The sequence below is a fragment of the Coloeus monedula genome (assembly GCF_965178545.1).
Source record: "Coloeus monedula genome assembly, chromosome: 6".
NCBI lineage: Eukaryota > Metazoa > Chordata > Aves > Passeriformes > Corvidae > Coloeus > Coloeus monedula.
The window spans coordinates 49,769,809-49,784,862 of record NC_138786.1 but is presented as its reverse complement, the minus strand read 5'-3'; positions in this window follow the sequence as shown (position 1 = coordinate 49,784,862).

Below are 15,054 nucleotides of genomic sequence, written 5' to 3'. Positions count from 1 at the left end.
AAAAAGAACCTGACAATACATAAGGAAGAACTACCTGGTCTCACACATCACAGCTCAGGCAGACTTCCAAACCTCAGGCAGACCTGATCTCCCTTCTATGACCAGGTGAACCACCTAGTGGTGGTGCAGGGTATGGCTATAGGCTACGTGGACTTCAGCAAAACCTTTCATACAGTTTCCCACATCCTTTTCCTGGAGAAGCTGACAGCTTATGGCTTGAATGGGTGTATTCTTCGCTGGGTTAAAACCTGTCTGGACAGCTGGACGCAGAGAGCAGTGATGAATGGTGCTGCGTTCAGTTGGCAGATGGACACCAGTGGTGTTCCCCAGGGCTTAGGATTAGATCTGGACATGAGGATCAAGGGCACCCTTGGTCAATTTGCAGATGACACCAAGTTGGGTGGGAACATCACTCTGCTGGAGGGTAGGAAGGGTCTGCAAGGAGATCTGGACAGGCTGGATCAATGGGCTGAGGCCACTGGTATGAGGTTCAACAAGGCCAAATGTCAGGTCCTGCACTGGGGTCACAACAACCCCACACAGCATGACAGGCTGACGGCAGAACAGCTGGAAAGCTGCCTGGTGGAAAAGGAGGTGCTGGTTGACAGCAGCTGAACATGAGCCAGCTGTGCCCAGGTGGCCAAGAAGGCCAATGGCCTCCTGGCCTGGGTCAGCAACAGTGTGACCAGGAGGGGCAGGGCAGTGACTGGCCCCCTGTACTTGGCACTGGTGAGGCCAAACCTCGAATCCTGTAATCCATTCTGGGCCCCTCACAACAGAAAAGACACTGAGGTGCTGGAGTATTGAGGGCAACAGAGCTTGAGCTGGAGCACAAGTCTTGTGAGGAGCAGCTGAGGGAGCTGGGGTTGTTTAGCCTGGAGAAGAGGTGGCTCAGGGGTGACCTTACTATTCTCCACAACCACCTGAAAGGGGTTTGTAGCCAGGTGGGTATCAGCCTCTTTTCTCAGGCAACAAGTGACAGGATGAGAGGAAATGGCCTCAAACTGTGTCAGGGAAGGGTCAAGTTGAAGATCAGGAAGGGGTAGTTAAGGCTTCCCAGAGCAGTAGTAGAGTCTCTATCCCTTGAAGTGTTCAAAAAATGACTGGGTGTGGCACTTAGTGCTATAGTTTATTTGACACGGTGGCGTTTAGTCAGAGGTTGGACTCAATGCCCTTGGAAGTCTCTTCCAACTTTAATGATTCTTTAACAGCTGATACTTTCTATTCTCTGGTCATTTCAACCAGTACTTTACTTCACAGATTCAAAGCACACATTCAAAATTAGAGTAATAAGAACTAAATCTGGTTTGCTATTGATGGGAGAGTCATCTACCAGCTGTGACTTCTTGCTCATGCTCCCATTTATAGTAGCACAAGCAGTCGCATTTTGTTCCACACTTTGCTGGAAGCAAGCATCTGAAAAACTTGTTAGAATTAGCATCCATTCCCTAATCTGACTGAGATTGCGTGGCTGCAACAGCATTAGCACTGGTACACAAAACTTACCAGTAACATGCAGTCACATAATGGAAAGAGGAGAGCTCCTCTCTGATACCAGGAAAGCTTCTTTCAGCTTAACTTGACTGTGAAACCAGACACCAGGAAACCAGAACTTCATAAATACCGTAAGCCAGCCAAACATAGTGCTAAATCTCAAAGGCATTTCACCCCCTCCCAAGCATTGTTCCCATGTTGCTATTCAGTTCCTTTGTGCTGGCACAGGTCTTTTTTAAAGTGTACAAAGTCCTGGATTACACAGTCGATCAGAATAAAACTAACCATCATTTTCAGGGTTTGCCTCAGATAAATGTGCTGTGCAGGCAAAAGGGCAAACATAGCACAAACACTAGGGTAGGGAGAGGGCTGGCACTGCCATCTTCCTGCACTGACTGTAGCCTGAGAAAGAATACTGAAATGTACATTTTTCTCTCTCCTATTTTTTTTTATGCTTCTCAAAGCAATATATTAACTCTGCTCTGTATGTTCACAGCTGGTTCCTCAGCTGCAGTTTCAACTCAGCAAATATGATTAACAGAAGTATTTGCACAAATCTAAATTTAAATAAAAGTATGTGACTGAGCAACACTTTAGGAGTCTACAGGTACACCTTTTACTCTAAAGTGAAAGAATCAATTTTATACTCATTAATTTATTTGCATAACACATTTAAGGTCAAGAAAATAGTTTACCTGTCTAGCAAAGTGAATCAGAAGGAAACTTTTATAAAATTTAAGTTGCAATTTGAAAAATAAAAGATGGGGAAAATGAAGAAATACTTCTTACATTAATATTTACAGCTTGGCAGTACAGATGGCAGAACTATTTTCCAATATGCTGAGCATTACAGCTGGATCATTCAGTATACCATGTATGCATCAGAACCATAAACTGTATATCTGGAATAGAGTAGCCAGTTCTCATGATTATGTAACACACCCAAAAAATTGATACAATGCAGAAAATCAGCTCCTAAATTTACATGTAAATGAAAGTTTTCATTTAAAATCAAAGATGAGTTGCCTTCACCTACAGAAAAATGAAACTTCCCAAAACTAACACAACCACTAAAAACAAGACAAAAAATTTAAAACCCACAAACTTTTAAATAGCAGTGGTTTTGATGTTCACAATTAACAGCACAGAATGTATTAAAAGATGCTTAGAATTTGAGAATGCTCTAGCTAATGAAGGATTGCTACAATAAAGTACAACTTTTCTTGTTGTTGCTGTGGTCTTTTTAAGTCATCCTAAGCTTAGAGACATTGAATTCTTTCCAATCTAGACAGAGTACCTATTGCATCTTCAAAAACTATGTTAAAAGTTTTAGAAAGGGATTGTGTTATTTTCTACACTGACAGATAGGACCTCTCCAAAAACAAAGTATACTATGTTCTCAAAAAGGTGAATAATTCAGTCTTCCAGCTTAATAACTCTTTATTACCCTGTAATTTTGAGTAAGACACAAATGTCAAGGTCTGGAAGCTTTAACACGAAGCAGACACAAATGAAAAAAAAACCAAAATGTAGCTGAATACAAAATCATATAGTACACACAAAAATGTAAAAGCCCTAGGGAAATCTATCAAAAAAATCAAAAACAAACCACTCTGCAGTGCACATGCCAGTAAGCATCCAGAACCAGATTCTCATCAAGCTAACAATACCTACTGTTGGCTGTATACCATAAAAGAGGGAGCCACAATAAGACAAATTAATATAAGTAATAACATGAATCAAGCATCAGAAAACATGAAAACTAAGATTACAGGCAAAAGTTCACAGCAGGAATTAAAAAAATTGTCCCTGAGCTGCTTAGTGCCACTGTCCTGGTAGAGGTCACAATGCCCTGAGGTGGAATGCAAACTATTCAGTTGCTTCAGTGTGGTCTGGCAGCTTCTCTTAAGCTGCTGATGGTTTTATGATAAGCCATCAATCTTGACACTGACTTGGTTGAGATGCAGAGCTATTTTGCTGTCCTTGTTCTTCTGCTGGGCCAGCAGCATGCAAAGCCCAGGCAGAATACAACTCTTCAGTGATTCCTGTTACACCCTCCAGAAACCACCAAACACACAGGCTGAAGCTCTAAAAGACAGATCTAAGACACGCAGATGCCTCTCCCTCCAGAAGTCCCTAAACCCATTTGATTTCAATGAGAAGCTCATGAACATCCCTGACAGTCTGGTCTAAGGAAGCCCAGGTTCCTCTACCAGAATCAAGGTTAAATAAGATTAAAAGAAATTACAGTCCACTTTTTTACCACATTCTTATTAAATTAGAACTTGTTCAGTCTAATTGCAGAATGTTACCTAAATAAAACTGAGTACTCTGGGCATCAGTGATTTAAAGCAGAAGTTCACTTACGCTCATGTCATATTAAAGTAACTCTAGCCACCAGGAGAGCTACTACATCCTCTCCTTTTGCTTGCAGAGCTGTTTCTATATCCACATGATGTAGCAAATCAAAGAGTTGATTTATCTGAAAACTAATGCAACTAAAAATCATCAGCTTTAGCTAGATCTTCTTATCAATTTATCTCATTACATAGTTATCTGAAAAATAGTACTAGCAGAAAAGGGGAGACAGAAAGCAAAGACATTCACTAGAAATAATGAGAGAGAGATTAACTTTTTAGGATTATCAAAATTGCAATTATCACTTTAGGATGTGAGACCAAATTATGATAGGTAACAACAAAAAACCAATTACAATGAAATCATGTCCCTATGGAAGTGAGATCTCACATAGGATCAATCTGTCAATGTACTTACCACGTGCTAAAAACACTTGTAGATATATAATTATGTCATACTTAAGAGACGACAGTGAACAGAAATTTACAAAATCTGTGACCATACATCACGGCTAGACACAGACAGGACACTATGGAAATGCAAAATAATCTTTAGATGGTTACAAATACATACTAGATGAGCAAAACAATTAACTTTACAGTACCAAGAAGTAAAAGACCATGCCAGAAACTCCACGATACCACTGGCAAACAAGAAGTGGAGAACACAAGAAGTGAAAAGAGAAGAATAACTGATGAAACTCTGAGAGCTGGGAAATTAACACCTTCTCATATATACAGCAAGCAAGAATCAGTCACTAGGAAAAAAAAATCTATCCTCTCCAACTTGGATGTCAATGTACCCATTTTCAGCCTACTACAGTAAAAGACTACAAGAGCAGAAATCTTTTAAAAACAAGTATCTAGTAAACATAGAACAACTCTGCATATAAGCAAATCCAAGTTCAAGGGGTGGGGAGGAGAAGTTGGAGGCAGGTTTTAGAGGGAAAGGATGTGAAAAGAGAAGAAAGTGGTTGAGGTTTTTGGTTCAGAATCAGAATCTTTAAAATGTGAAGACTCTTCCTGAACTTTCCCAGAAAATCCTTAGTAAATATTAGCTTTGCTGTAGCATACAAAGGTTTCACTCAGTATTAATCAGCTCCATTGCAATGTACAAGCAACACTGAAGATACTCACCTCAGTAAATTTAAAATCTTCAACTTGCAGATTAGGGTGCAATAAGTAAATGACAATATAAAAGACATTGGGACAGAAGTAGTATTTTGATGTTATCTGTAGGTATTTAAGGTGAGACATTTGCTTTCTATTATTGTTCTTGTACACTTTTAATGTATATGGAGATAACATCGTCCTTTCCAAATGGGATACAACAGAGGTGTCATTAACAAATTGTTTCCATCTCAGCAAAGCTATTTCTATAGATAGATTTTCAGAAAAGGCAGTGGCTTTTTGGATAAGATCAAGGAGAGTCCCACATAAGGAACAACCTGAAGGACAGTGAATAATGCATCTGTGTGAGAAAATGAGGCACAGAAAGACTGGACTGACATTACTGTCAAATAGCAACAGGCAGGGATATTGTATTAAAATAGATTAAAAATTCCTGACAAGTCAGAAGTACATGCTCTTGTACATTATATAAAAGGTACTACTGGGTAACAGGCAGCTTTTCAACTCTGCTTTTACTCCACTCAGTACAAGGACAGCAATATGCTATTCAACAGCAAAAGCTTCCACTGGATTATTATATTAACATACCTGCACAGTAAGATTACCTTACAAAAAGCCTATCAAGCAGAGTTGAAGGTACCTTTCAGCAATGAGAACTATGCAGAGAAAAAAATGAAAGCTTCATTAAAAGAAAAAGAATGTTATGTCTCAAGAACAGCTGCTAGAGTAGAAAAAATCAGATAAAGGTGTCAGGAGAAGGTCAAGGCCAGGTTGAAAAGCAATTGATAAGATGAAAGATATTAAGTGGAACCTTTTGCCATTTAAAAAGGCAATGATCTAGTTAAGACATATATGCTGGAAATGTCATCTTTAATTGGAAAAAGAGCAAAGAAATTTGCTACCACACTGGAAAAGAAAAAAAAAAACCATCACCTACACTGGTTGTTGTGAGGTAACAACCAGAATTGATATGCATCCTTTCTGTGATATGCAGCACATGCAAACTGTTTCCTCTGAATCTCCCTAGAGTCAACAGACTGCTTTCAGTACAGGAACTAAGAGCAAAGCAAGTTTTAAAATCCTCTATTTCATAAATTTCAGCATTTAAAAAAAAAAAAAGCAAACCATAAACAGAAGTCAGTATCAAAAGCTGTATCACTGGACAAAAACGATAACTTAAAAATAATGCCACGCACCCCAAAAAGAGAAAATGAAATCACCAAGAATATATATTCTAAATACTGAGCACAGGCATAGACTAGAAAAGCACTTAAAACAGCAGAATAAGCAAACTGAGAGGGAGTTGCAGCTGGTTCTCCAATTGCTAGGTATTGTTCAAAAATGCATATTCAACTCAGAATCCCCCAGAACACTGGCACTCTTAAAGATGACTTACACAGTAGTTGAAAAATCTGTATTTTAAACTACCAAATTTAAGTTTTTCAAGTAGCTGCAAATAAATGCTTTCAACAAGAAGGAGGTAACCCAAAAAAAAATAGAACACAGGGAAGTATTAACACAGTATCTTCTACAGTAATTTCTACGGGCTGTAAATCTAACCTCTCAAGTTTTTCTTTTCTGAAAGTCCAAACATACACAGGATGCTAGAACAGCTCTGTTACCAGCCTGTGGTAACTGCCCATGAGTGAATATTTGCTTAGACTGAGTACGAACTCCCTGAATGATTGGTGTTAACATTAACGCTCAGGGAATCTTGCAAAATCAACTGCAGGGGAAAAAATTATTAAGTACAACTCTGTGCTGGTGAGGACCATATTAAAAGCTCAGAAATGCTTATACATATACACAGACACCCCATTAATATATAATAATTCTTTTTATATATAATAAAAAATAATAATTTTTTTTAAACTACAGTACCTATTCTTATCTTGCCTATATGCTTAACATAGTTGAATATTAAAAAAAACTACTAATAGACTGAAAATTAAAGGAGTGAAGAGTAAAACACTAAAAACATGTATGTAAACACGATGGTCAGCAATGTTTCACAGTAACGTTTTAGGAAATACCTGAGTAGATAAACAGCCCTTTCAATATCACTGAGTTCTTCATCAACTGTCAATCTTTCTATTTCTTCTGGGGTCTGTCAAGTGTGAAACAGAAATTATGAGTTTACAATACCTTACTATTTCACTGTCTTAATCTTCTTAAAACAACCCCTTTTTCCCCACATATACACGGCTAGCTTCATGAGTAATTTGAATTTATTCATGAAGCCTCTAGCCAACATTTCAAATTCAATCAAATAAATCTTTCACCACGAAAAGACAGAATGTCAGAGAAGTACTGTTTCAAGTCAGACACTATCACTGTTAAACCAGTGGCATATAAATTAATCTAAAGACCCAAGTTAGTCGATTTGTTCCCATCTTAATATTCTTATACTGAAAACATTAAACCCCTGCTATCTAGAATTCGAGATTGTAAAATGACTGAGAACAATGTTTCGTATGCTGGTGCTGTAAAAAAAATAAATAAACTGTCTATTCACTTATTTGTGCATAATTAAAACAGACACAATTTAAAATGGATTTTAAAGCATCGTTCTATTTCAAGGTATATACCTTCAGGCTCCTGCGTACTGGCCTCTCTATAATAGTTAGTTCCTGCAGGTCTTCTATGTATCCAAAAAGATTGCTATGACTAAAATCCATTTTGGAGAAGATTATTGGGCGCATGTAACAACTAAAGCCTTCGGCAGCCGACGCTGTCCCCGAGCGTCACATCGCACCGAGGGCGGCAGGAGCGAAGCCCCGGGGCGCTCCCGCCGCCGGCAGCAGTCCCGGCTCGGCGCACACACTGCGGCAGCGCCCGCCGGCCGCCGCCCCCGCCCAGCCTCCCGCCGCCAAACTTTCTCCGCTCGGCCCGGGCGGGCAGGCGGCGGGGCCGCGCCGGCAGCCCGAGAGCCCGCTGCAGCCGCTGGTGCCTCGGCGGGCAGGAGTTTCGAGCCAAGTTTCCCCTCGTCGCCGGCCGCCCCTGTCCGCAGCGAGGGCGCGGGAAGCGGGGTGTCCCCGAGCGCCAGAAGGGCACGGCGGAGCCCTCGGCTGCGGGCTCGCCCCTCACCGGCGAGGCAGGGCGCGGCGCGAAGCGGAGCGAAACAGCCCCGCCGCGGTACCCGGGTGCCGCCTATCCGCCCGCCCCGGGAGGAGGGACGGTCTCTGTGGTGCAGTGACGCTCCCCGCCCCCGTCCCGCAGCGCGGCTCCCCGGCTCCTTCTCCGGCGGCGCAGGGGTGAACGCCACAGCCCCCGGCCGGGGCAGCCCCAGCCCCGCCGAGCCGGTCTCCGGGCAACGCGGCGCTACCGCGGCCTCCGCGGGGCAGGGCAGCGCCGGGCGCGGTAGCGGCGGAACGGGCGGGGGGCGCCGCCCCCTCAGCGCCAGGCCCCGCGCGGGGGCTCCCCTGACCTGCGGCGAACACCGCGCGGCGCCCCGGCGGCGGCTGCGGCCTCCGGGGGCTTCCCCTCCCACAGCTGCAGCACCTCGTCCATTGCTCCTCGACCCCTCCCCTGTGGGGCGCCACGTTCCTCTCCAGCGGTGCTGGGGCCCCCCACCAAGTGTCGCCGCTGTCTCACAGCTATGTCAACGCAGAATTACACCGGAATAACTGATAGAAACGCTGCTTTTAATGAAAAGTCCAAAGCAGGGTCCTCCCCCAATGAACGCTTTTCTATTAATGTTAAAAAAAAAAAAAAAAAATTACTTCTTGACAGTAAATTGTGAATCTCTGATGAAGACACCACTTACACTCTTCATAAATTCTTATTCTTCACCTTTTATATTCTAGACCCAGGTTACACACCACTCATACTCACAGCAGCAGCACAGATTTCCATATGGATAGTCTTCCTGATACATGCAGTTAGGCCTTGGATGCCTTTACCATTTTGGTTCACAAATGTGGATTGCCTTGGGGGTTGAAGGGAGAGTATTTTTTTTTCAAAATAAAGGTATGCTGTTTACCTCTGATTCATAGACAAATAAGCATGGATAATCTTAAAAAACTTAGTAAGAGAGCTTCTTTTGGTTAGTGATGTAAAATGCACACAGGACAAGAATCATCACACAGTTAGACTCAGCATTTACTGAGGTAATTCACCAGACATCTAGACAGTGGCCTTTCCAATTGTTATATGAACACAACTAAACAATCACACTCCAACCAGAAGTTAAAAAATCTGTAAAAATTACGCAAGGGCTGATTTGAGGGGGTGAAATGTTTTTTTATCCTTCCGAAATGCCCACATGACTAAGTTGTTGATAAAAGTAATTCCAGAAATCCTAAAGATTATACGATACTATGTAGTATATTGCCCAGAATTTTATTAATTTTTATTCTATGACTGGCAAGTATCTCAGCTTTTATTTAGAAAAAAATAAACATGGTCCCTATGTGTTGCTTCTCTGTCTACCAGTTAGGCCAAATCCTGTACTCAGATAAACCAGTAAAACAGTAAAAACTTAGACCATCTCCATTAATTTCAAATGCACAACAAATTGTAAGTTCAAATGTACAATGAATTATTAGCAGGAAAATCTAATCCAATATATATATATAAATAATTAAAGTGTTATGTAATACAAAACTAAAACCATTTGGAGTTTTCAAGGCATGATGATGAATTAAAATGAGAAACACTATTTTGAACATCTCCTTTGCAAAATCTTTTTAACCAGGGAACATCATTAGACAGTAAATACAATATATAGTTGTAACTGAACCTAAGTCCTCTCGGAGTAGTTAAGGAACTAGCTCTAGGAGAGGAAATAATAAAAGAGTTTTAAAGAATGTTCTCTCCTCAAATTCAGAATCCTAGCATACAGGCTTCTGCCAATAATAAGTACTAGGAAAACATACTGAAACCCTGAACACAGTTAGTTAGGAAAATCCTTTTGCAAGTTCTTTCACAACCAATCTGTGGTTATTTCACCTTGCAAGTAGTTCTCATGAATCTTAGCGATCTTATGAGATCAAAGATATTTTCTTTTGCATGTCTCGAACTAGGAACTCAATGCAGTTTTCAAACAAGGAATTCCAGAATTCAGTTTTAAAGACTGAAAAATATGGAGTTTAGATATGCAATTAGGCTGATTTCTCATGGTATATTTTACATAAACTTCGCAAGCCACTAAGGAAGAGAGTTTTTAAAAAATATGTAAACATTTATAAAAGCATCTCTACCTTACTGCCTTTAAAAAACTGTCCTTCTAACTCAGTCCAGGAAACACTGAGCAGACATGATTCCCATTGATTTTAAAATCTGTAGATATGTCAAAGAGATCTAAAAATATCCTGGAAATGTGAAAAGCAGAACAAATTTTTTTAAAAAAGTTTTTTTTTTCTAGACATATAGTACTGGACTAGAATAAACACAGAAGGAATTAGATTAACTATAAACATATCTCATTTTGACCCATGTATTTGACAGAAAAAATAAAGCTTGCATATTTTGTTCCAAAACCACATATATAAACATGAATCCCCTCTGACAGTAAATCTGCAGGCAAGTGGTCTCTCATTCTCATCTGTGATTAAAGTCACGTATGACTTCCCTTCCACTCCTGCTGCTTTCAGCTCCTCCCTTTTCCACTCCTCTCTTCTCTCAAATAAAACTCTACTCTCAGCTTCATTCTAACCTTGTCATAGCTATTGTATTAGAACCAAGAGCTATTTCATGCTGCTTTAGTGAAATCCAGAGTGAATTGGAACCTTCGTTCTAACAGAGGAGCTGTGTAACCTTGCAAAGCCAGTACCAGGCTGATTTCAAATAATCCTTCTTTGATGGAGAAAACTGCAGAGCACCTGGGAGAATGGCACCCATACCTAGCAGAAGAAGAGAGAGAGTGTTATTCATGCCTTTTAAAGCAATGAGGTCTAAATGCAATACAGGCAAAGATAAAATAAAAAAAATAATAATAAAAAAACCAACTACAAAATAGATGGAAGGACTTCATACCTGAAGTATTCTTCAGGTACTCTGGCTCAACTTAAGGATTCTGGGGAGAAGTGATTTGTGGTGTTGGACAGATGGACAGTTCTCCTTTGCTACCCGCGGTTAGGTGTCTGCCTTCTGGAAAGTGCTCTGAAAAAGCTGTGTGTTCTTACTGTACCTGTACGTACCAGAAGAATCTACCTGTAAATTAAATTAGTCACAGAGATACTGAAAATTTGTGAAGTCCCAGTATGTACTGTAATTCCTGAATCAGCTGAAATATGAAGGAACTGGTTTGGGGGATACAAAAAGACATGCCAAGAGATGCTTTCAGGCAAAATGTGTGCCCTCCTGATTAAGAGCCAGACTTTCTCATGCAATGGCCAAACCAAAAAAGAAGGAAAAATTCAGCAAAATATTTTTTAATTATGTTGGGGAAAAAAACCCCAAAAAATGAAATCATTCTTCATTTCCCATTTTCTCTAATTTAATACGCTAAAGAAAAATAAATACTGTTTCATAATGTACACAATGTAGGTAGGCTATGCACTGTGTAATTACAGTTCTACTCAGGACTCAGCACCTGAACTGTGCAGAAGTTCAATTCAGAATTCTGTCTGTTCACCACCACTGACAGCCAAAGCTGCAGCAGCTGTCACTCACCATTTCCAAATGAGCGACCTCTGACTGGAATTGGTTTTTACAGTCCACCAGACTCTTAAAAAATGCAATTTTGATGTTCAATCTAATCCCTTAGCTTTACAAACAAGGTTGTTTTCATTCCATTTGTACTCCAAGTAAGGATGTAGCCATAAACAGGGGTTCTTCAGAAAATCTCCATGTTGAGGCAAACCTGTAACACGATTAATATAAAAGAAACATGCACAAAAATGTGAATCTACTTCAGAACAATGCTTGGAATGTAGCATACACAAACCTCAGCAGGAAAAATATATTATTTAGCGTATTTTCCACTTCGTTGCTAAGAAACTGTTGCTTCATTTCACTATTGTCATTTGCAGAAAATTTTTGATTGTTCCTTTGCCATTTCATCTCATTGTAACAGCTATATAAATAAATGGGTTAAAAGGGAAAAGCACTGGATTGTATTCAATGTGCTTTCATCTGTAGCCTGGTCTCCCATATTCTTTCCTGTAACTTAGTTCCCTCCAATAAGATCTAAAAAACCAGATTATTTTATGAGAACACAGAAAAGACCCTTAAATTTATCTTTATGTAATATATAAAATCTGAAAGATTGCAGTCATTGTGCTCTCCCTGTCTTTCTCTAAGAACTAGTAATGTTCTCCTACAGTGTCTAATCTGCTACCCTCTGTCCAAAAGTAGTTAAAAGCACATGCACAAAGAGAATAACAACAGAGAAAATTGAAAGTGTTGTTTTTCCTCATATCATCCAGCTATCTGTATGATTTTTTATCTGGCAGTAGGACCTAATAGCCAACTACATTACAAAGTTTAAGTGAATGATTTTCTATTGTAAAAACTGGCTCTGCTATATTCATAAGAGGAAGCTGATGAGTCCAGTTCCTTGCTATGACAACCATGAACACTGTCTGTCATACTCATGTCAAATATTATATTAAAACTAACAACTTTTTGTCTTCAAGTATTCTTTACTCATTAGTTGCCATAGAAACTTAAGACTTCCTACCTACAATTACTGTTGGCCAGTTTACCAAGTTTCTTCTTGTCATAGTGTCCTTTATTCTTCCTTTCCTGGTATTTAAAGACTGCAGTCATATCTGCTCTAATCCTTGATTAAACAAGCTAAGCTCAGAATTTAGTTTTCACCCCTAAAATAGGCTCCTCATTCTCCTGATTACCCTAGCAGTTCCCTTGGCATCTGCTGCAGTTTGACTTCACCTCTCTTGAATTAAGGTGACCAGAATATAGTATTGAACATAAAAACTTCCAGGTAATAATGCCTCTTGCAAAGAATGAATCTCTGTACAGGAGTTATCTTACCAAATATACTACATTGGCAGCTCACAGTTGATCTTGGGGTCAATTACTACTGTCATCCACAGTGACCTAAAATTAATTAAGTCCCATCTTAATGGTATAAATTCTCAGTATTAGCTTTAGCTGAATGTACTTTGTATAAGACAATTCATCCAATTATTCTGGTCCTCGAGGTCCTTTCAATCGGCCTTGATATCATAATTCCCCTCTGTATTAATAACTGTGTCATCAGCAAATTTAATATTGTATCACAGTTATTCATTAAATAAGATTAGTCCACAAAACTTTAAGAAATGCAAGTAAACTCCATATAGCTGATAGATTAATCTATCAATATACACACCAATATGCTCCCCCAAAAGAAACATGCATTTACCTTCCTCTTTAGCCATCTTCTTTCCTCTCAAAGTTCTGTACTATTCCCTTTTCCCCAATGAAAAATGTTTTGATGTTGTCCAGATAGATTACATGCACTTTATTTTTCTGCCCAGAAAACCAGTTACCCTCTTAAGGGACATGGCCTGATTTCCCATTTCCCCTTGGTTAACCAATATTGATTTTTATTTAATTTCCTGTTATCTTCATAACTTCCTTTCCCATTCTTCCCTTGAAAATACATTCTGAAGTATCCATTGCATTTGACTGCATTTGCAACCATTCCAAATGTTTCTCTCATATTAAATGGAGTTGTTTTTGCTATTCTTCAATCATACAGAAAAATCTTCCCCTTGATAAATCTGTACTTGAAACAAGTCTTTGCTACTGTTACTAGAGTTAAACGTGCCAGTACTCTTAAATCTCACACCTGGAGATTATCTTGTTCTCCTGGCTTTATGAACACATTAGCTGTAGGAGCAGCATGATGTCTGACAAAAGGCTTCACAGAGATAAGAAACACATCTGTGAAGTTACAAGAACAAACAGAGAAAAAGTAAAAAAAGGCAGCACAGGCAAAGGGGTATATATTTTCAAATGAGGTTTAACAATGGAGAACTAATAAAGTGGAGAAATATAGAAAAGTATTCCAGAATACGGCAGAAAACAGAAAGAGGAATCCAACCTAAAACACTCTTCCAGTTAACAACCCAACTCCCAGAGTTACTATTTTTCATGGTGCTATGCCATAAAATCTTGTCAGTCCTAGAATGGTATTCCAGAACTTCTGAAGATGACAACAGAGGCCTTAAGCTTGAGAACCAAGGCTTTACCTTGCCACTTCAGGACCAGGACAACAAATCTTGTCTGGCTGCATCCCAGAAAAGAGAGAAGAGCAAATTTTACAGTCTGCAAAGCACAGGAGGCATCAGGTCCCCCACTGGCCAGCAGCTGCATGTTTTTCAGGGGCACAGTGCACCGTGAGTATTAATATAAATCACAGTATGATGACATTCTTTTGTTAGCAGAAATAGCTATCAGAATCAGTAATTAAGCACCTACTGACATTCTTGCAAGAGACAAAAAAAAAAAAAAAAAAAAAAAGAGGGAAACCAAAGAATTTGATTACTAAGTGAAAGCCTACATCAGTTGCTCACTTGCAGTTTCAACTGTTACTGGGTGCTGCATGAATCCCAAAATTAAAGGTATTGGTCGAAACAATCTTTGGCTTAACCCACCTTAGGAGAAGTCTTCCATATTTTATAAAAATTTAAAATATTAATTGAAAAAACATATAATATCTATTATCTAATACTGCACTCTAGGGACCAAACCACAATCTCTGGGCTACTGATCTGCAGGAATGTAAATTTACAGCTGGGAGAACAGGATCGGTTACCAGGTAAAGTTCTATAACAAGGACATCAAACCCTTCAAGTTCTCTTGGGCTCTCAAACTTACTGGCTTAAATAACTTGGAAACTATTGATAAAATAATAAAATATGTATGGACTGACATGAGTTATGCAAGTAAATGACATGATTCATTAATTTATTAATACAGGGTATTATCTTCAATTCACAATTTCCTGGTATTTAATTAATTGTTGATCTAAAGAAATCCTAGGAGGGTAAAGCAGACCTGTTTCATTTGTCATTGGTATTTTTACTAAGAGCTCACTCAGCACTGTCGATAATGGAACTGTGTTTATCAGGAGTTTAACAGCTGACTCTCTGTTAGGACACGGAGGTGAACTTCTCAT